The sequence below is a fragment of the Balaenoptera borealis genome (genome assembly GCF_965194805.1).
Source record: "Balaenoptera borealis genome assembly, chromosome: 16".
NCBI lineage: Eukaryota > Metazoa > Chordata > Mammalia > Artiodactyla > Balaenopteridae > Balaenoptera > Balaenoptera borealis.
In genome coordinates this window covers 34,373,744-34,396,113 of record NC_138872.1, presented here as the reverse complement: position 1 = coordinate 34,396,113, position 22,370 = coordinate 34,373,744, and positions in this window count along the sequence as shown.

Below are 22,370 nucleotides of genomic sequence, written 5' to 3'. Positions count from 1 at the left end.
TTCCTGGCTTCATATGTCAGCCAGGGTAAGTCTTTACAGTGTCTGACCAGGTCCTCTGAAATGCTGCCCCTTTTGCATTCTAACCTCATTGCCTAAGACTCTTCCCTTTGCTGGCTTCTCTTGGGTAAATTTGCCTCTTCACTGTTCCTTAAATAAGCCAAGCACTCTTCTACCTCAGGGCTTTTGCATATGCTGTTCCCTCTGCTTGGAAAGCTGTTCCTCCAGCTACCTGCATGTCTTGCTCCCACAATCCATATCTCTGCTCAAATATCTTAATATCAATGAGAACTTCATTGCATGCCATATATAAAACAGCAACAGCTTCCCTCCAACACACACACACTTCCACTCCCTTGTGTGGCATTTTTATGCTTATTACAACCTGATACAGTATAAAATTTGTCTACTTGCTTATTGACTTTCTTCTTCCCACTGTCATATAAGCTCCTCAAGAACCGGGACTTTGTCTTGTTCAGTGTGTTTCCAGAATTCAAGCATGCTTATCATGTGAGAGGTGCTCCATGAATCCTTGTTAAATGAATAAATGATGAGTGAATGAATGAATGGACAAATGCATCTTGGGTAGTGAAGTCTCACTACTGCTCTGTGACTTAGTTTCCTCATCTATGAAACAAAGGAGTGAAGATTCGAGGATTTCCATGCTTTATCCTTGCTCTCTTGTACCACATAAACCAAAACACAGGCCTGTCTCCAGCTTGAGAACCAAGGGGATGAGCATTGGCCCAGAGCCAAAAACTCTGGGCCTTCCACCTCTTGGCTTCCTGGGTGGCCCTGGGCAAGTCACTTAACTCTATTCTTTAAGTTCTCCATTTATAAAACAAGGCTAACACTTAACTCCCCGCACTGTAGAGTTGGGAGCATTAATTAATGCTTATAAAGTACTCTGGTATTTCTCAATTAAAAGATTCAATTAGAGTAAATTGTTACTATTAGGCAAATGGAAATGAAATAATGAGACTGTTCTAGGCACTATAATTCATACATGAATTCCAGCTTTAAAAAATAAGAAGAACCACTGCCTACATTCTAAAACAATCCACGAAATATTTTACTCAAAAGACAGTTTTTCCAAAATTTTAATGGTCTAAAAAGAAATTCAGTTCCAAAGAAGTAACATGCCTACTCTTCCTAATCTAGAATGTTCCTGGTTGTCAAATCTAGGTCTGTATATATGATTAAGATTACAGTTCAAAATTTTATCATTAAAGAAAAAAGTGAACATATTTTAGCCCATTGCCTACCTTATGTATCTTATCCTTATAGACAAAAGGAAAATAAATATTTTAAAGCACAAAATCTTACAAAGAAAATGTATTATAGCTGTTCGTATTTGTGACAACATCCAAGATCATTCAAGAAAAAGAGAATACAAGGAGCTATATTTTTAAACACCAAGACTATGAAATAGAGCTGGAGCTCTCCTAACTGGGTAACTTCAGGCAAGCTGAGGCTCTTTTTTTAAAGAGCTTTATTAAATTCAACTTAAAATCATTTTTAATTCACCCTGCCCAAAGAGAAAGCTTGCCCATGTCTCAGCTGCATTTTAAGCAAACATTTTTTTTAATATTATTGCCTTGGTATTCTCCAAGCAAGAGACTATCATGGCATTGCATGTCCTTCCTTCACCCCTTCCTTCTGAGCTAACTTCCTTCTTTCCCTCTCTCCTTTTCTTCATGGTCACGAAGGTCTGCCTGCCCACTGCAGGAAACCGGGGAAACTTGTTTAAGGAAACAATTGGCCTCCTGGGATATTGGGGTGATTGGTGCTGCCCAGCAGGGACTAAGATTTGGGAGCCAGCCAGATATTGTCATTAAGAAGACAGTCACTTTCCTGTATTAAATGGTATGATTAGAAAGTGAAAAAAAAAAAAAAAAAAAAACCAAGGACAGTCTGAGAAACTGTCTCAGCAAAGAGGGGCCTGAGGAGACAGGATGACTGAATGTAATGTGGTGTGCTGGATGAGATCCTAGAACAAAAGAAGGACATTAGGGAAAAAGTAAGAAAATCTGAATAAGTGTGGACTTTAGTTAATAAGAATCTATCAATACCGGTTCATTAATTGTAACAAATGTACCATATTAATGTGCAATGTTAATAATAAGGCAAACTGAGACTGGGGTTAATGAGAATTCTCTGTACTATCATTTGAAAATTTTCTGTAAATCTAAAACTACTCTAAAAAATTAAGTCTATGAAAAAACAAAAAAAAACAAAACAAAACAAAAAAAAAAGATTTGGGAGCCAGAAACACTCCAGGAACACTCATGAACATGGAGGATGTGGTGTTTGGACGAGAAGGCCCCTCAAGATTTTACGGGCTCAAAAAGCAAGGAATCATGATGGAGTGTGAAGCTAAGCTAAATCCCTCACATTTTCTTCAGACCTCATCTCTGAATCTCCAGTTTACCCATTCTTTTGAGATGCTAAGAAGAACACATGTGAAGAATTTGCTAAGTAGTAAAAATATCTATAAACCTTCAAAATTATTATCTCCTTTCTGGGAAATGGCTTTCTTTGGTATGCAAATTAATATTATGGTCTCTCTTCCCAGAAAAATGCACATAGATGAAGAATTTTATATATGATTTTGGAGTTTGGGGATGTCTCTAAGATTCATGAATCCCAGACACTGCAGCCAAAGAGAACCAGGTTAAGAAAACTATCTGAGGAGATCTGCAGCTGGGCTCCAGGGGTACCATGAATTCCCCACGTTAAAAGAAAAATTTTCATAGAATATTTAGTGATCTAGTAAGCTTTTTCCAACAATTCATGAGTCGGGCAGCATCCAATCTAGAGATAGTAAGGCGTTCCAAAGAGCTGTACAAGGTAAGAGATTTTTATAGAAAGTGAGCAGGATAAAGGAAGTTATACTGGGCATTTGCTAGCTGTCCAAAGCAGGGCTACTTTTCTCATACGGAGTAAAGGGAAGTGTTGGAACCAGGTCAGGAGACTTGTGCTAAGCAGGCAAGTGCTGGCTGGTTGACCTGGGACTTTCTTTTCTGGGGAGTAGGGTATAGAAACGTAGGGAAGTTTTGGTTTGCTGACCCAAGCTTTAGCATGAGCAACTCCATCTCCATCCTAATCTGGTTACTTTAACATCCAAAATTGTGGACATTTTCCTGAGGAATTTTTCTTAACTTCCATCATGCTATCAATGGGGACGGTGACCCACTTGAAGTTAAGAACATCTGAGTTAGGGCTACTTGAAACACTAATTTTGCTCCCCTAGTCAGAGTCTGAATTTCTCAAGGAGAAGGACATGTCTTCATTATCTTTTTATTATGTTTGGTACACAGAGTGTTTAATATAGATTTATGCAATGAATAAGTCAATTAACCAATCAAAAGCCAAGCTGATTCAGTAGAATAGTTGTTGGCATAAAATAGAAGAAAAAGAAACATCAAGCAGAGAATAGAAATATACGCAGATAATCTTATTCATTTTATTTCCTGGATATTTCCAAATATTTCCCAGAGTAGGCACTTAAGTCATGTGAGGTATATTTTAAGCTTTATCAGCTTCATAATAAACATTTCCATCTGAAGAAGTATTATAAGCTTCTCAAATGTTAATGTGCGTACACTGCACCCAAGTATCTTTTTTAAATGTTGGTTCTGTTTGGGGTGAGGGCTCGAAATTTACATTTCAAACAAGCTCCCAGATGATGCTGATGTGAGCGGCTTGCAGATCACGCTTGGAGGAGCAAACACATGGTGAACCGAAGAAGTAGCTGTTAAGGGTTCTGTTCTCCCCCACCCATTCACTATCTTTGGGACCATGGCCACTTATGGATGGATTTAAGGTAGAGAAAAGGCCCATAACTGGGTAACTGAATAGAGTCACATGCAGAAATGCCAAGAATCTCCTCTACAATCCAGCTGAAAGCAAGATTGGATTGAATGTAAAGTGAGACACTGATTTTCCACTCTCCACCTATTTATACTGATATAGAATAAGCAAAGATATTTCACTTGTATTTGTATTTAGGTTTTCATTGACCAGAAACACAAAAATCAGTCATTTAAACATTTTATCGAACTGTTCAATCTGATCAGATTGTCAGAGAAGGTAAAAATTCTTACCCAAAAGGAGAATTTCAGGGCAGAATTTTTTCTACATAATTTAACAATGAGTTGCCCTTCTTTCTCTCTTTCCTTTTAGTCCTGGGCCATTTAGCCCCATCTTCTCACCCTAGAAAATTACTAGGTGAGGTCCTATTACCCTCAACTTTCTCTTTATGGTTTCTCAGCGCTCCTGAAATCCACTTACCGAGGAAAGGTGTTCATTTTCATCTTATGTACTTGTAACTCCCTACATAACTGTTCAAAGTTCTTGAAAGGGCAGATTTTAAGAGCTTTCATACTCTTGCTTCAAGTTCACGTGTTAATGGGTGTCAATAAAACCAGAGTTTCAGGGGTTTTCTTCTACTTGCAGGATCTTTTATTAAAAATAAATTCCAAAGGTTCTCCTTCCTCCTCGCCTATGGTGAATTACTTTTCTACTGTACTTTAAACTGACAACAGTTTATTTCAAGCAGAAGACAAATTTTAATTTCCCTGTTGACAATGTTAGCCCAGTGGCATTCTTATGTGCTGACCTGTTTTCTTCCAAAGGATATTTGGAATAGGTCAAGTCTTCATGTTAGAGAAGGGAGATAGAGTGACAGAGCAGTAGACAAGAAAGAGACTAGAAAAGAGTCAGAAATTCTAAGATCTTGTCTCAGCCCTACCTCAGAGTAGTCACACACATATGGGTAGGAAGCTGCTACCCTTGTAAGTCTCTGTAAATGGTGGCAGCAGTTTGGAGTTAACATGAATTATGGATAAGACCTTGGTTCTAGCTCCTACTTCGGCCCATGAAACTTTGAGAGGATTTGTTTCTCTGTAACTTCAGCTTCTTCTTCTGTGCAAAGAAGGAATTGTATTAGTCGTTGTCTACTGGTGATTACTGCTCTAAATGTTGCTTCTATTAGAATCTACTTGGGGGCAACTAGAGAAACTAGATCAGCAAGACCAACTTAATGCTCAATGGGTGCCCACCCATAACAAAGGCATGGGGAGCTTTAATTTTGCCAACTTCTTTTATCAATTATTTGATGACAGTGCGGCTAGTAAAATTTGCACTATGTGTTCCAATGTTTTTCCAACAGTTAAAGAAAATTAAAAACAAACAAACAAAACACTCTTGCATCTAGCTTAAACTGAGTTTTCATAAAGGTAGAGGTCAAAGATTGTTCAGAATTTATGCTGATGCTTTATCTCTGGCAGACCATGCCAGAGGTCTGTTGTTTTTCTCTGCAGCCAAGTGTAAATGCCTGGTAGCAGCACATCAAGAATGAAAAGTTACCATCTTGATGTAATTGTCTGACTTGGGTCCATTTTGTCTCAAAAAAAAGTATCTTTATTTATAAGATAAACTATAAGGTAAATTATAAGATACACAGTAATAAAATGATGTTCATAGTTTTTCATGGTTTGGTTCAGTGCAAAAAAAAAAAATTTACTCAATTCCTGTAAGTCCATCAGAGGGACTCTGATCTATACTCTCTTTAATAAAGATTAGTTTGATATCCACACAAACTAAATAAGTATTTTATTTCCACAAAACCCTCTCAAATTCCAAATGATCAAATTTGCTTGTAAATTATAACCCAAGTTCATAGTTTGGTAAGTTGAAGGTGATTTAACAGATATTAAAAAAAAATAATAAGACTGGGCATAAATTTAAACTAAATGTAATTAAAACATATTATTTTGACAAGAAAACCTCTTATCAAAATAAAATAAGTCTGAAGATTGCGACTTTTTGTTCCAATGTCATGAACATATATATTTTTTCTTTTTGATTTTCTAATAGCCAAAACCACATATTGCTACACTGTAACTGTATTGAAGGAAGCTTTTCAACTAGTCTCTTTCTACAGTGTTTAATTTTATTTTCCTGTTACAGTATATTGGGCACAAGGGGGCACTGAAGGAGTGAACAATCCCATCTACCATAGCAACTGAGACACCTAAGTGTTTGTTCACCTTTCAATCTGCCACATTGTAGTAGTTACTTTCTTTCTTCTTTTTCTTTCTTTTTTAAAATAGCTGTAAGGAGTTTGTCCAGCTTCTCTGGTCATGTGAGGGCAAACCTAGACATGGACATTTTCCAGCCCATGGATAACACCATCTTGAATGGCCTTTTCTGAGAATATACATCTCGTGTCATCATGAAATAGCATCATGTTTCACCAAAATGCCAAACATTGTGGCAAGAGTCTACCAGTTACATCCTTCCTTCTTACTACTTCTTACTATTCTTGGAGGCAGCTACAAACTGCATTTCCCAGCTTCCCTAAAACATCAGTGTGGATAATGAGATGGAAGAGGAAGTTGCTGTTGCCGCCGTCGTGTAGGACATCTGGGAGAGTTACCCAAAAGCGGCTGAACTGGTAGGAGTCTTTTTCCTCTTCCTTCTTCCTGCCTAGAGAGTCAATTCCATTGCTGGTGATGCAGCAGCCATGTTTCAGTTCTAAAAAATGACAAAACAGAAAGAAAGAATACGCTTACGACCTTGGTAGGGCTATGGAGTTTCCACTTCACCCCTGCACTGCTTCCTTCCAAATTGCATGTTATATGAAAGATAAAAAAAAAAAAAAAAACTATTATCTAGTTTAATTCCCTATGATTTGAGTCCCTACAGATTTTAAAATAAAAGTATATGAAAACTACAATTTCCAAATGATGCATCTTAAAAATATCATGGTTGGCAATGGAAATTCTTTAAGTATATATAGCAAAGGAATTGAACCAAAGGAAATATTTCACTGAGCTTCCATATAGTCCCATGAGAGGTAATACATGATTATGAAAAAGCATAAAAAAAGGCATCTTTTTAATTTAGCTGGACAAATATAAAATATCAACTCATAGTCCCTACAGAAGAGTTATACATTGATTACAATAAATTCCAATTCTCCTCTAAATTACTGCTGCTTCATCTATAAAAGCAACTGCCCCTGTTACTGGGGTCAGTGCAAAGCTTTGTTCATCTCCATTGTTCAGTAGAATGGGCAGGCAGTTGCACTTTAAAAAAGTTTACCCTCTCAGCACCCTGGTCAGCGGTCTCACCCTGAACTGTCACCACTTCCAACACCCTTAGTTCTCACCCCACCCTCACCAACGACCTTGTCTCCAATCCTTCTGGTAAGAGAAGACTAGAGGAGCCAAATATTCAAAAGCATCTCCTTCTAGAGAAACATCCTGAGTTTCTGAGTCTGTTTTGTCCATGAAAGATAGAACTGTTTATTTTTATGACATTGGTTAATTGAAATTTTAAACTTCCCTACCATTTGTACTATTCTATGTTATCTCAGTAGGTGGAAAATTTAATCTAGAATTTTAAAAAATGAGTGTAAATATTTTAAAATGTAAATCTTTGAATTATCAAAGTTTGATGCTGTGCTTTTGGACAGTCCAGTCAAAGGACATTGTTATTACAAAGTATTAGTCATTGTTTTACCGAATAAAGGAGGAGGATGAAGCTCTAATTATTAGATGAGGTCCAAGACAATGCCCGATTCTATAGGAAAACGACAGTGCTTAGGATTATAGGCCATAATATTTTTGATACAGAGTTTGCATCATTGAAAAAAAATCCATCTTTAATCCAAAAATGCCTTGATATATTGAAAGGAAATGACATGGCTTATGGGAAATAAATCATATCCTACTGTGACTTCTTTCAATGGATAGTGGATTTATATATTATCAAACTCAGTTGAATCTAGGGAAAAAATCTTTTAAATTGCAGAGTAGACAAAAAGAATTGTTGTTTTTTTAAAATATTTTGGTTGGCTTTTTTAAAAAAATTTTATTCATTTATTTATTTATGTTTTGGCTGCATTGGGTCTTCGTTGCTGTGTGTGGGCTTTCTCTAGTTGCGGCGAGCAGGGGCTACTCTTCGTTGTGGTACGTGGGCTTCTCATTGCAGTGGCCTCTCTTTTTGCAGAGCATGGGCTCTAGGCATGTGGGCTCAGTAGTTGTGGCTCTCAGGCTCTAGAGCGCAGGCTCAGTAGTTGTGGCGCATGGGCTTAGCTGCTCCACGGCATGTGGGATCTTCCCAGACCAGGGATCAAACCTGTGTCCCCTGCATTGGCAGGCGGATTCCCAACCACTGCGCCACCAGGGAAGTCCCAAAGAATTGGTTTTTAATCAAAAGAGCAATTAAATACTGAACAGGCTATGTTAAATAAAGTTATATAATTTCAGGTTGGGGGACCTCTTTTAAAGTCAAAGCACCAGCCATCAGTCATAAAAAATGCCCAAGCAGGAGGTGATTTCCTCACTAGAGATGCTTTCGCCTGTGTTTGTTTAGTATTCTAGATCTGCAACTCAGATCTCAAACCTTGATATGAATAGTTTCAGCACTGTGGGTTTTTTTTAATGTCAAACCAGAAAATATACGTGTATACGTTATAAAGAGCAACATAAGTATTTTCACCATAAAAGTATTTTGTGCATCTGTTCCAACTAGCTTAAACCTATTTATTGAAGAAACTTATTAACATGAAGTTTCCCACCACCCCCTGACACTTTATTTTCGTGAAGAAACTGGAATAAAGGTATTTTCAGCTATTAGCACAAAAAGGCAGAGGGGAAATTCCATGTCATGACCACTCCCTTTTTGGTTCCCAATACTGATTGCATTACACTCTGGCTTCTCAATGTATAGTCTGCAGACCAACGGCAGCAGCATGACTTGGGAACTTGGAAATACAGAATCTCAGGCCCCCCACCTCAAACCTACTAAATCTACAGGATCCCCCAGGGGATTCATAGACTCAGTGAAGTTTGAGAAGTACTCCTTCAGGATGCACCAACACCTAATTGAATCACCACATTCTCCTAGAAGCTGGGTGATAATGCAGTGAGAATCTATCACCTCTCCAAGTATGGATGTTACAAAAATGCAAGTCAGTGCCAGAAGTATAAGTTTATACCTTATGCAAATTTAACTCAGGTGCTGACTTTAAAACCTCACTCTCTGTAAGATGAGACTCCCATTTATTTCTCTGAATCCTCATGAGCAAGCAATCAATTAACATAGAAGATGCTTAATATTAAAATAGAAAGAAGTAAACCAGCAGACAAGAAGAGCACATTAGCCTCATCCACCATTCCACTTTCACCGCTAGTGATGTGTTAAAACACAGATGGTTTGGCTGCAAGATTGTCTGTGTGAAGATTCTTCTTTAACCTCTTCTTTTGGTCTTAGTTGTCCTTTAAGTTTAGCTGTAGTAAAGGTTATTGTGTATTAAACACACACATACACATATTCTTGAGGAATGATGTAAGAGATTTTCAATGGCCATTTTTACCATTCTCTATTTTTACTTTAAATACAAACTTGAGAACCTAATTCTATGTAAGCTGTTATCTACTTACAGTTTTGGAGAATTATACAAATACCTATAGGTTTACCAGTGCTTTCTTATTACATGTCTTGTCCTAGGTTGATTGTGTCATTGATAATAGTTTGGAAACATGGAAGCAATAATTAAGCTCCATGAGCGATGACACTAATGCATTATAAACTAAACAGATGACTCAAGTATGGAAGGAAAATGAGTATGAATGTTTAAATAGGTCTTAACTGGGTTGGAGAGGAGGTGAGGATGTTGAGGAAGAAAGAATAAAAAAGAATGGGTGTGAGAAAGGAAATATCAATGGAATGTTGAGATTGCAAATGAAACCCACAGAAGTCAGGAAATTCAAGAGTTAAGGTTCCCACTGCTCCCTTAATTCTGCCCCTGGTGTTGGGCAAATGCACTGTGTATGTATCTTTCATTACCAGATCCCATAACACTTAGCAACAGAGCCCGTTTAGGGTGGTGATGAAGAAGCACATGGCTCCTTATGAAATGAGCTTTAAATACATCGAAAGGTTAACAACTAGTATAACAAGGTACTTTTTCCTATAAAAGTTTAAAGTTAATTATAAAATCAGATAACACTGTTATGGTGTGAAGTATGAAATACACAAGGTAGCACTCCCCTGGGGCACAGTTGGTGTGCACTGTGTTCACAATGGAATTTTCCCACCTTCAGAGGATAAGAGTGTAAATAATTCTTTCTCCCTGGAAAACTAATATGAAAATTAGCTAATGTAGCAAAATTTCAGAATCTCTGCTTTACATAGGAAGAATACACGTCTGAGGCTACAAACTATAGTTAAGATAACCATGTATTAATAAACTAATGTGGGGCAGGAGATGGGGAATAACAAATAATTCCTACCTCCCACCAAAAAAAAAAAAAAAAAAAATTTTGGCCAATTTTGGAAAGCTGTGTAAGGCATTATTTTCCTTTAGATTTATCTTCCTAATGATGTTTATTCTTGATAAATGAATGCCTCTCCAAATGTACTCAAGGTTAAGAAGTATCCCAGAAGTGTGTCCACTTGGAGATTAAAAACAAAGCAGTATAGGTTAAAAAGGTGCACAAATCATTTATAAAATGCCCCTGAAGTTGCAGTAAACAGTGAGTGAACACTGAAGAGTGAACTGTGTAGACACAGCAGTTTAGTGGTTATTAAGGAATTGCAGAAGCTTTTGAAGAGTAAATTAACCTTTCCAGGAGTGGCTGTATCATTTGTGGGACCCAGTGCAAAATAAAAATATGAGGCCCATGTTAAAAATATTATTAAGAACTTCAAACAGATAAACAACAAAGACCTATGGCACAGGGAACTATATTCAATATCTTGTAATAACCTATAATGGAAAAGAATCTGGAAAACTATATATATATATGTATAACTGAATCACTTTGCTGTAATCTGAAACTAATACATTGTAAGTCAACTATACTTCAATAAAAAATAAATAAAACATTTAAAAATTAAAGAAAAAAAATATTAAGAACTTCAAGATGGTGTCAGTAGAGCATTAAACCAAGTGCAAGCCCTTCTGAGCACAGGGCCCTGCGTGACTGCATAAGTTGCACACCCAGACCCTTTCTTTGATTAAATGAACACCTCTCCTCTGCCTTTCTTATAGCACCTATCACTTTCTATTATTCTTAGTCCTTTGAGTCTCATCCTTAATTCTCCCTCTGGTCTGGACATCCTTGTGGGCAGGGACTCTGAAAAGAACATAGACTCTGGAATCAGACAAATCTGCCTTTACATTTCCAGCCTCCACCACTTTTTAGTTGCATGAACTTAACCACATTACTTAATTTCCCTGAAACTCAGTTTTCTCATCTGCAAAATGAAAGAGGAAAGGATTGCTGTGAGGATAAATTAATTTTACAGTGTTTGGCCCATAGTGAGTACTTAAGAATAGTGGTTGTTCATATTATTGCATTATAAGGTTGCTGTGAGGATTACTGTGAGATAATAGAAAGAACTTCACAATATTCAATGCTATGGGATTGGTTGAAAATCATATGGGAAGTTCATACAGTGGTGTGTCCAGAGCACTCTATCGATGGTACACCAATTAGCAACATCAGCAGTACCTGAGAGCTAGTTAGAAATGCAAATTCATGGACCCCAGCCCAGACCTCCTAAATCAGGAACTCTGGGGGGTGGTGCATTGGGTGTGCCAAGCCTCCAGGTGATTCCAATACGCTCTCAAGTTTGAGAACCACTGATCTACTACATGAGTTGGGTCTGTGAGCTGACGAAGAAAGTCTTCTATGCTATATTTTTATTAAATTACAAAGCAAGGTGCAGAAGTGTTCCCAAACTGATTTCAAGCCCAGAGATTTTCCAAAATTGAAGCCCATTTCTCCACTCTGGAGACATTAATGATGGTATTGCTCTGGCCAGGGATGGAGGAACTAGTCTCACTCCTCAGACTTGTACCCATTTCGCCTCTGGGGAGAGGAGCTCTTAAAGATTTTCCTTTTTCCATTTTGACTTTCTATACTGTTAGAATTTTTTTAACCATTCATATACATACATATGTGCATATATATGTATATATATGCATATATATAAATCTTGTCATGGGGTTTTTAAAAACTATTCCTCTTTATTTTTTAACAATTATTTTAAAGTAAATAAGCACATGCATTCTAAATGTGAAAAAAGCATGGTTCTGATTAACTAGAATGAGACCAGAATAAAAGGTGTTTGAAAATCAGGCCAAGTAGTAAGGGCCGTTCCTCTAGAAGCAGAGAAATAGCCATAATCTGTGGACCTCTAACCAATGGAGCTGAGCAAACCCTCCTTGCCTGGGGAAATCCTGACAGCAGGGCCTCTAATTTCATGAAATAAGCCAAGTTGACCTCAAAAACCGTTGGCAAGGAAATTACACAGGAGCCAGGGTACTTCACACAATCTCTCTTTGGGTTTTCATTCTTTTAGGGTTGGTTTCCATGGAAATCTGCACCTGCCAGTTCCCTGGGGTCTCTAAGCCTGAGGACTGTGAGGAAACAGGGAGGAGAAAAGTGGAGACAGTGCAGATTTGATAGGCTTCTTTTACTTAGCATTTTCACTTACAGTGTTCTCAGAAGCCTAATTGTGAGGCTGTAGAGAAATTCCATTTGTAATATCCCCTTTATTTACCACTTTCGTGCTTTCTGGAACCTTGAAAACATAAGATAGCAAGGCTTCAGTGCATAGTTATTTTGTGTACAGATATGAAATTGGGTCAAAAGCCAGGAACAGTATTGTTTTCAGAATGTTTTGGTAATGATAAGAATCCTTTATATTTACAGAGAGAAATCCTTACCCAAAGACCCCAGAGCCCTTTAAATCTTTGAGATCTGCCTTGAGCCAGAGAATTAAGAGCACATATTTCTACAACTTTGAATCCAGAGTGTTAAAGTCACTAAGACAGGTGGTCACCAGCTGGGAAGCAGTGAGCACAGCCAGGTGACCTCTGAAAACCCCTTCTGAAGTAAGAATGTGTGACAAGTGTAGTTACAGACCAGAATTGTCTCTGCCGACCCATATGTGAAGCTCAGTCCTGATCGGCTACGTGGCTCTGTGCCCTCCCTCTCCCCCCATAAAAATTTAGGTTGAGAAAAGATTACGTGAAGTTCTGCTCCAACTGAGAGGGCACTTTGACTGAGTTCTGTTTGTGGATTACTGAGGGGGCCATAGGAAGGTGATAGCAAATAAATAGAAGAAAGTACCTAAAGAAGTTTACAACTGTTTAGGAATACACAGTGTATGATGCACCTAATATATTCAAAGGGCACTTGTGTTACTTTTAAGCAGCAAAATTAGCCTTGTTTCTGGGACACTATTTCAAAATTGACCAAGAGGCTCAAGGCCAAGTTGGTATTAAAAAATTGGAGGTATAATATCTATTTTTTGTATCTGGTTTGCTTGCTTGATGGTTGATTGGTTTTACGTAGAATATCTTTTTCAACAGTTTTATTGAAGTATAACTTACATACCATAAACTGCCCATTTTAAGTAAATCAGTGAATTTCAGTAAATTTATAGAGTTGTGCTACCATCACCGCAATCCAGTGTCAGCATAATTCCATCACCCCGAAAAGATCCTTCAGGTCCATTTGCAGTCAGTGTGTACCCCAGACAACCAATGAACTGCTTTCTGTCACTATCGATTTTCCTTTACTGGGCATTTCATATAAAGGGAATCATACTATAAATATTGTCTTTTGGCTCTGGCTTCTTTCATTTAGCACAATATTTTTTTAATTGATCCATGCTGTAGCATGTATCAGTAGTTTTATTGCTGAAAAGTATTCCATTGTATGAATATACTGAATTTTGTTATCCATTCACTAGTTGATGGCACTTGGGTGGTTTCCACTTGGGGCTATTATGCATAAAGCTACTATAAACATTCACATAAAAGTCTTTGGGAGAACACAAGTTTTAATTTCTTTTGAGTAAATACTTAGGAATAGAATTACTGGGTTGTATGACAAACTTATGTTTAACTTTTTAAGAAACTGTCAAAATGTTTTCCAAAGTGGCTGTACCAATTTACACTTTCATCAGCAATGTATGAGGGTTCCAGTTTTTCTACATCCTTAACAATATTTGCTATAGTCTGATTTTTTTTTATTATAGACTTTCCAGGACTGTCTTATTGTGGCTTTGATTTGAATTTGCTAAATGACTAATGATGGTGAACATCTTTTCATGTGTTATCAGCTATTTGTATATCTTCTTGGTAAAATACCTAATCCAATAATTTGTTCAATTTTAAATTTGCTTGTTGTTCCTAGTATTGAACTGTAAGAATGCTTTCAATGTTATGGATGCAAATCCTTTATCAGATATATAGTTTGCAAATATTTTTATCCAGTTGTGATTTGTCTTTTCATTTTCTTAACTGTGTCTTTGAAGTGTAAAAGCTTTTCATTGAGATTTATGAAATTTTTTCTTTATGGATCTTGATTTTGGTGACATATCTAAGAACTCTTTGCCTATCCTAACATCAAAAAGATTTTCTTGAATGTTTTCTTCTGGAATTTTTATAGCTTTTTACATTTAGATGGTGTGGTACATTAATCTATTTCCAGGTATTAAACCAACTTTGCTTTCTTAGAAAAAATGCCAGTTGGTCATGGTGTATAATCCTTTATATATGTTGCTGGATTTGGTTTTCTAATATTTTAGAACTTTTCATCTGTATTCTCAAGGGATATTGGTCTATAGATTTCTTGTAATGCCTTGTCTGGCTTTATTATCAGAGTAATAATGGCCTCATAGAATGAGGTGAAAAGCGTTCCTTCCCCTATTTTCTTGAAGAGTTTGTGAAGGGTTGGTAATGTTGGCTCTTTAAACATTTGATAGCATTCACCATAGAAGACATGTGAGCCTGGACTTTTCTACATAGGAGAGTTTTAATAACCAATTCAATTTCTCTACTTGTCAGAGTGCTAGTCTGATTTTCTATTGTTTCTTGAGTCAGTTTTGGTAATTTCTGTCTTTCTAGGATTTTTCATTTCATCTAAGTTGTCCAATGTGTTATGTAAAATTTTTCCTAATATTTCCCCTTATAAGCCTTTTTTATTTCTTCAGGGTTAGTACTAATATCTTCTCTTTCATTCCTGATTTCGATAAGTAGTGCGTCTTGTCTCTTTTTCTCTCAGTCAGCCTAGCTAAATAATTGTTAATTTTGTTGATTTTTCAACCTTTGGCTTCATTAATATTCTCTATTGCTCTTCTGTTTTATGTTTTACTGATTTCTACTTCAGTCTTTATTGCTTCCATTATTCTGCTTGCCTTGTGTTTAGTTTGCTCTTCTTTTCATAGTTTCTTAAGGTAGAAGCCTCAGTTATTGATCTGAGATCTTTCTTCACTTCTAATATAGTTTTAAATTTCCCTCTAAGCACTTCTGTGGTCGCATCCCACAAAGTTTTGGTTTTCATTCTATTTAAAGTATTTTCTAATTTCCATGTGATTTCTTTCTTGACCCATATATTATTTGGAAATGTGTTAATTTCCAAATTGGGGGTTTTCTAAATTTGTTTCTGTTGTTGATTTCTAATTTAATTATGTTATGGTCATAGAAAATAATTTGCATGATTTCAATTCTTATAAATTTAGTGAGTCTTGTTTTATGGCATAACATATGGTCTTTCTTGGAAAATATTCCATGTGCTCTGTTGTTGGGTGGAGTATTCTACAGATTGTTAGTTGAAGTTGGTTGATATGCATTACATCTTCCTAATTAATTGGCCCTTTTACATTATAAAGAGTGAAATTTTGTCTCTAGCAACATTTTTAAAGTCTATTTTTTTCTGATATTAATAGAGCCATTCAAACTCTCTTAAGGTTATTGTTTGCATAAAATATCATTGTCATGCTTTTAATTTTAACCTATTTGGATCAAAAGTGTTTCTTTTATAGACAGTTGGATCTTGAAGTTTTATCCAGTCTAATAATCTTTGTATTTGATTAGTTTTTAATCCATTCACATTTAATGTAGTTATTTTTATTTTTATTTTTTATTTATTTGATTATTTATTTATTTTTGGCTGTGTTGGGTCTTTGTTTCTGTGCAAGGGCTTTTCTCTAGTTGCGGCAAGCAGGGGCCACTCTTCATCGCGTTGTGTGGGCCTCTCACTATTGCGGCCTCTCTTGTTGTGGAGCACAGGCTCCAGACGCGCAGGCTCAGTAGTTGTGGCTCACAGGCCTAGTTGCTCCGTGGCATGTGGGATCTTCCCAGACCAGGGCTCGAACCCGTGTCCCCTGCATTGGCAGGCAGATTCTCAACCACTGCGCCACCAGGGAAGCCCCTAATGTAGTTATTGATATGGTTTGATATATATCTTCCATTTTACTTTTTATTTTCTGTTTCATGTCTCTTTTGTTCCTCTGTTCCTGCATTACTACTTTCTTTTGTGGTAAATAGATATTTCTAGTGCATCATTTTAATTCCTTTGTTATTTTTTTTCTTAAATAGTTTGGGGTTTTTTAAGTGGTTGGTTTAAGACTTGCACTACAGATCTTAGCTTATTTCAACCTATTTCAAATTAATACTAACTTACGTTTTATAAAATATATACACTTAGTCCGATATAGCTCCATTTCTTCCTCCCTCCTTTTTGCTATTATTTTCATATATATTATATCTTTATGTTATAAGATTAGTAATGCAGTTTTATGAGTATTGTTTTATGCAATATTATATATTTTCAACCAGTTAAGAGCAGAAAAGAGAAGAAATTATATTTATACAATTTCATGTATTTTCCTGTATATTTAATTTTGCAGTGTTATTTATTTCTTCACATGGGTTCTAGCTACCATCTAGTATAATATATCTAGTATAATTTCCTTTCAGCCTGAAGTAATTCCTTTAGTATTTATTGTAAGATAAGTCTGATAGCAACAAATTCATTCATTCTTTATTTATTTGGTAATGTCTTTAATTTTGGAATGTCAGTTTTGAAGTATAATTGTAATGGATTTAGAATTCTTAGTTAACAGTCATACTCTTTCAGCATTTTGAAAACATCATCCCATTGTCTTCTTGTTTCCTTTGTTTTCAATGAGAAGTCTGCTGTTAATCATAGTGTTGTTCCCCTGTATGTGATGAGTCATTTTTCTCTTATTCTTTTCAAGATTTTCTTTGTCATTGGTTTATAACCACCATTTGACTATGACGCCTCCAGGTGTGACTCTCTTTGTGTTTATCTTCCTTGGAACTCATTGAGTTTGTTGGATCTGTGGACTAGTTTTTAATAAAATTTGGAAAATGGTCATTATTTCTTCAAAAAAATTTTTCTGACCTTTTCTCTCTCATCTTTTTCTGAGACTCCCAATATACATATACTAGTATGATTGATAACATCCCATAGGTCTCTGAGGTTATCCTCATTTTTCTTGATTTTTTTTCTTTCTTCTCCAGCTTAAATAATTTCTACTCATTCATCTTCAAATTTGCTGACTCTTTCTCCTACAATCTCAAATCTGTTATAGAGCCCCTATGGTGATTCTTCACTTCAGTTATTTTACTTTTCAAATGAAGAATCTCCACTTAATTATTTTGTATTTATTGAGATTTTATTAATCAAGACTTTATTGAGTCTCAATTTGATTAATCATTGTTATCATAGTGTTCTTTAATTCCTTGAAAGTTACTTTTAGTTGCTTGAATGTATATATAATAGCTGTTTTTAAGTCTTTGTTTAGCCCAACAACTGGACTCCTCAGAGATAACAGGTATTCACTTTTTTTCCTGAGCATGGGTCATAGTTTCCTATTTCTTTGTATGCCTTACAATTTTTTTTTTTTTTTGTCAAAAACTGAACACTTTGTTGAAAACTGGACATTTTATGTAACATGATACAACAACTCAAGGTTTCCTATTTTTCTTTCCTGGGAGCTATTATTGTTGCTGCTGTTTTGTTTGTTTCTTTATTTGTTTAGTAATTTGCTTGAACTAATTCTGTGGAGTCTGCCTCCCCCATAGCATTTGACCACTAATGTCTTTGCTCAGATTTTTCTTCATTCTTGCTTTAATTTGTTGAGTTTGGCTTCCTTTGATTTGCTCTTGTGTAAGCGTGGCTTAATGGTCAGCCAATGATTGGTCAGAGGTTGTACTCAAACACCTTGAGCCATTCTACCACTTGACAACAGAGCTATGTGTAGACTGGGAAATGTATTTAAAGTTCAGGTGGTTTACAAAACTGCCCTGACTTACTGTCTGTGTGTTCAAAACCTCACAATCAGCCAAAATATATAGCTAGGGACCTTTCCAACCTCTCCTGAGTACGTGTATAGCCAAACCATGCAGACAGCTTTCCAGATGACCAGAAATATCTTGGAGCTTATCAAGGTCCATCAAGCCTATATTATTCCCTGGCTCTCCCTGTAAAAAATTTCCCCCAAGCAAGATCACAGCTTCAGGCTAGTTGAATTATTGGCCTTCTTTGTTTGCCACCGAGATCACACTATTTTCAATAACACTTAGGGATGTGATTTTTTTTGCACTCTGTTCCAAATCAAGTCATTCCTTCCAGCAGTGAAGCTGCTGGTCTTCTTATCTTACCATGCCACAACAGAACTTCTGTACTAACTGAAATGGAAGCATCCCCAGGCTGAAATGCCATCAATTTTCACTGTTCTACCCCAAAGTTCTAAATTTGTTTTTATATCTTTGGTAGATTTATTTCAAGGGTTCTAAATAGTTGTTTTCACAATTTTGCCCTATTTTATCGTTGCTTTCTGGGAAGGGGATTTGCCTTGCTTCTTACTTCTTCTGTCTGGAATCCCTGAACTCTAGAATAAAATTGTGTGTCTTTGGAATCCCAGCAAAGAGATTACTGATGGGAAGAAATCTAGAAAATATCACTTTATTACAAAATAAAATAAAAATCAACAACCTGGAGTTTGGACATTTTGATTGAATAGCATCAAAAAGGAATAGTCAAAAAATATTTTCATCTGGGAATTAAGATAACTGGGCTCTGGTTCTGATGCTGCTGTTCATGAGCTGCCAATCCTAGTGTACTGCTTCATCTAGCTGAGCCTCATATTTCTCAGCTGTCAAACAAAAGTCCCCATAAGAGTCTTTCTAGGTCTAATATTTGCACTTCAGATGAAAACAGCAAAAAATGGCTGAAAGATGCTTAAAAGACCACGGTAACAATGAAAGTAAACAATGAAAATCTGCTGCACTAAATAAAATACCCAGAGCCACTTCCTTGGTAAAGCCCACTGGTGAACATGGACTTGGCTCAGCACACACTCAGAGAATGTGAATGTGTCACTAGAACTTTGACATGCTCATATAATCAAAACATACAATATCCTGCTCGATAATATAAGTAATAATTAGATAACCAAGGCCTAAGCACCCCAGATGACAAGTATAACATGCTGTTTGTTCATCTAAAGAAAAAACTTCAAATCTCTGCTCCCTGCTTAGTAACTGTGGGTGAGAATCCTTAACCATTCTAGGCCTCAAGTTTTTCATCTGAAAAATGAGTAGAAAATCATGTATCACTTTGACAGCTAAGAGGATTAAAACAGATATGGCATTTCAAGTTCACAGCACAGAGTGTGGCACATAAATTCTCCATAAACGGTAGTAGGTATAATTATTTCATATCTCCAGGAGTAGTACTGAACTGGCAGTGGAAGTGGCTGTGTGCATAAAGGTGGGAATCCACACCAGATCTCTCTCCCCTTTCCTAGATTGCTGTTGGGATAGGTCATGCTAGGAAAGCCCTCCGTAAAATAAATATCAGTACCTGCTATAAGCCTCACAAACCTATAATGTGGAATTGAGAAGGTGCAATGGGATGAGGTGGGAAATAGGAAAGATGACAAAGAAGGGACCATTGAACAGAAGGTCACAGAAGGCCGCTGATTTGCTTCTAGTGGTAGAAAAAACAAGGTGAGAACCCGTGAGGGTGACAAGAAGCAGGCAGGGAGCACAGAAGACTGATTCTGCCTAAGGCCACATCATGGATCTCATTTCAGGAACCCAAGGGCTTCTCCCTTCTCTCTTTCACAATAACCCCAAGCATCTATATATCTCTATGACTCACTGTTCTCTCTTCTCTATCAGCAAAATATGCAGTTTCACTCCTCCACCTTGCCTCCCAAGTTGGTCCTAAGCCCAGAGATTTCCCAAAACTGTGTCTCATTTATCCACTTTGGCAGGTGGCACTAAGGGTGCTCCCCGGGCTGACGTGTTGCTGGCCAAGTTTACCCACTCTGGTGTATACTGTTTGTTGATATGTGTGCCTTTCTACCAAGGCTCTAGGAAATAGCCTCTCCAAGTGAATCATGATGTTAAGGGATATGTTGGCTCTTATAACTGACAAAGTCAGGGTGAGGATCAGGTGTGGTTCAATCAGGCCTCCTATGAGGTTCTTGCCTCTGCCCATCCTTACCTTCATCATCAGGCTGCAGCAGTTTCAAGAATCATACCTGCACAGCATCTCAGAGAGAGGGAGAAAAGGACTATTACTTCCTCTGGCTCTCTCACTAATGAAAAAACTCCCATTACCACATTTCCTTGAAAACATACCCATTTCTGAGCCAATTCCTTTGGTCAGAGGAATGCCATATGCTGATTGGCTATAACCTGGGTTTTTAAACTGACCCTTGGCAAACTTCTCAAAGTTACATGTCCACATGAACCCTGTGCGGATCTTGGTAAAATGCAGATTCTGAATCAAGAGATTTGGAGTGGAATCTGAGATTCTGCATTTCTAGCATCCCAGGAAACACTGAAGGCCTACATTCTGAGTACAGAGGAATAGTGGCTATGTGAACTAGATATAGAAGGGCTGTAAGCTTCCTGAAGATGGCAACTTTGTTTTTATTCACCATTGAATTCCCAGGGCCTATAACACTACCAAGTACATAATAGGTATCCTATAAATATTTGTTGAGTTTTGAAGAATTATCTTCCAAAAAACTGGGAAATTGATGGCTAGGCAGGTAACAGATCTTCCTAATCCATTAACCCTCTCCAAGCACAACTGTCAACCTTTGAGCTTTTCCAATATTATTTAAAACACCCAATATATTCTGAAAGCTCAGAATGAATAAGTGATACAACACTTGCACTTTGAAATTGGAAAGTTACAAAAGTCTCCTTTCCTTGAGAACTTTGGTAAGAACAGCTCAATAACCCCATTGAGACATCAATATTTAGACAGAGGGATCTATTTTCCAGGTGCACAAAATTTTACAATTAGAAGTATTATATACAAAGACTATTGAATGTTTGAGCCTCCAAGAAAATTGCTTTATTTTTTGCAAACTTTTTAAAAATTGAAGTATAGTTATTGTACAATATTATATGAGTTACAGGTATACACTATAGTGATCCACAGGTTTTAAAGGTTATACTCCATTTATAGTTATTATAAAATATTGGCTATATTGTACAATATATCCTTATGGCTTACTTTATACCTAATAGTTTGCACCTCTTAATCCCCTACCCCTATATTGCCCCTCCCCCTTTCCTTCTCCCCACTGGTAACCACTAGTTTGTTCTCCATATCTGTGAGTCTGCTTCTTTTGTGTTATATTCACTAGTTTGTTGTATTTTTTAGATTCCACATACAACTGATATCACACAATATTTGTCTTTCTCTGTCAGACTTATTTTACTTAGCATAATGCCCTCCAAGTCCATTCAGGTTGTTGCAAATGGTAAAATTTCATTCCTTTTTATGGCTGAGTAGTATTCCATTGTATATACATACCAAATCTTCTTTATTCATTCATCTGTTGGTAGACACTTAGGTTTCTTCCATATCCTGGCAGTCATAGATAACGCTATTATGAACATTGGAGTGCATGTATCTTTTCAAATTAGTGTTTTTGGGTTTTTTTGGCTATATATCCAGGAATGGAATTGCTGGGTCATACGGTAGTTCTATTTTTAGTTTTTGGAAAACCTCCATACTGTTCCACAGTGACTGCACCAATTTACCTTCCCACCAACAGTGTGCAAGGGTTCCCTTTTTTCCACATCCTTGCCAATATTTGTTATTTGTGTTCTTTTTGATGAAAGCCATTCTGACAGGTATGAGAGGATATCTCATTGTGGTTTTGATTTGCATTTCCCTAATGATTAGTGATGTTGAGCATCTTTTCATGTGCCTGTTGGCCATCTACATTTCTTCTTTGGAAAAATGTCTATTCAGTTATTTTGCCCATTTTTAAATCAGGTTGTTTGTCTTTTTGATGTTGAGTTGAAAGAATTGTTTATATATGTTAGATATTAACCCCTTATTGATCATGTCATTTGCAAATATTTTCTCCCATTCAGTAGGTTGATGGTTTCCTTTGCTGTGCAAAAGCTTTTAAGTTTAATTAGGTCCCATTTGTTTATTTTTGTTTTTATTTCCTCTAGGAGGTGGGTCAAAAGGGATCTTGCTGTGATTTAT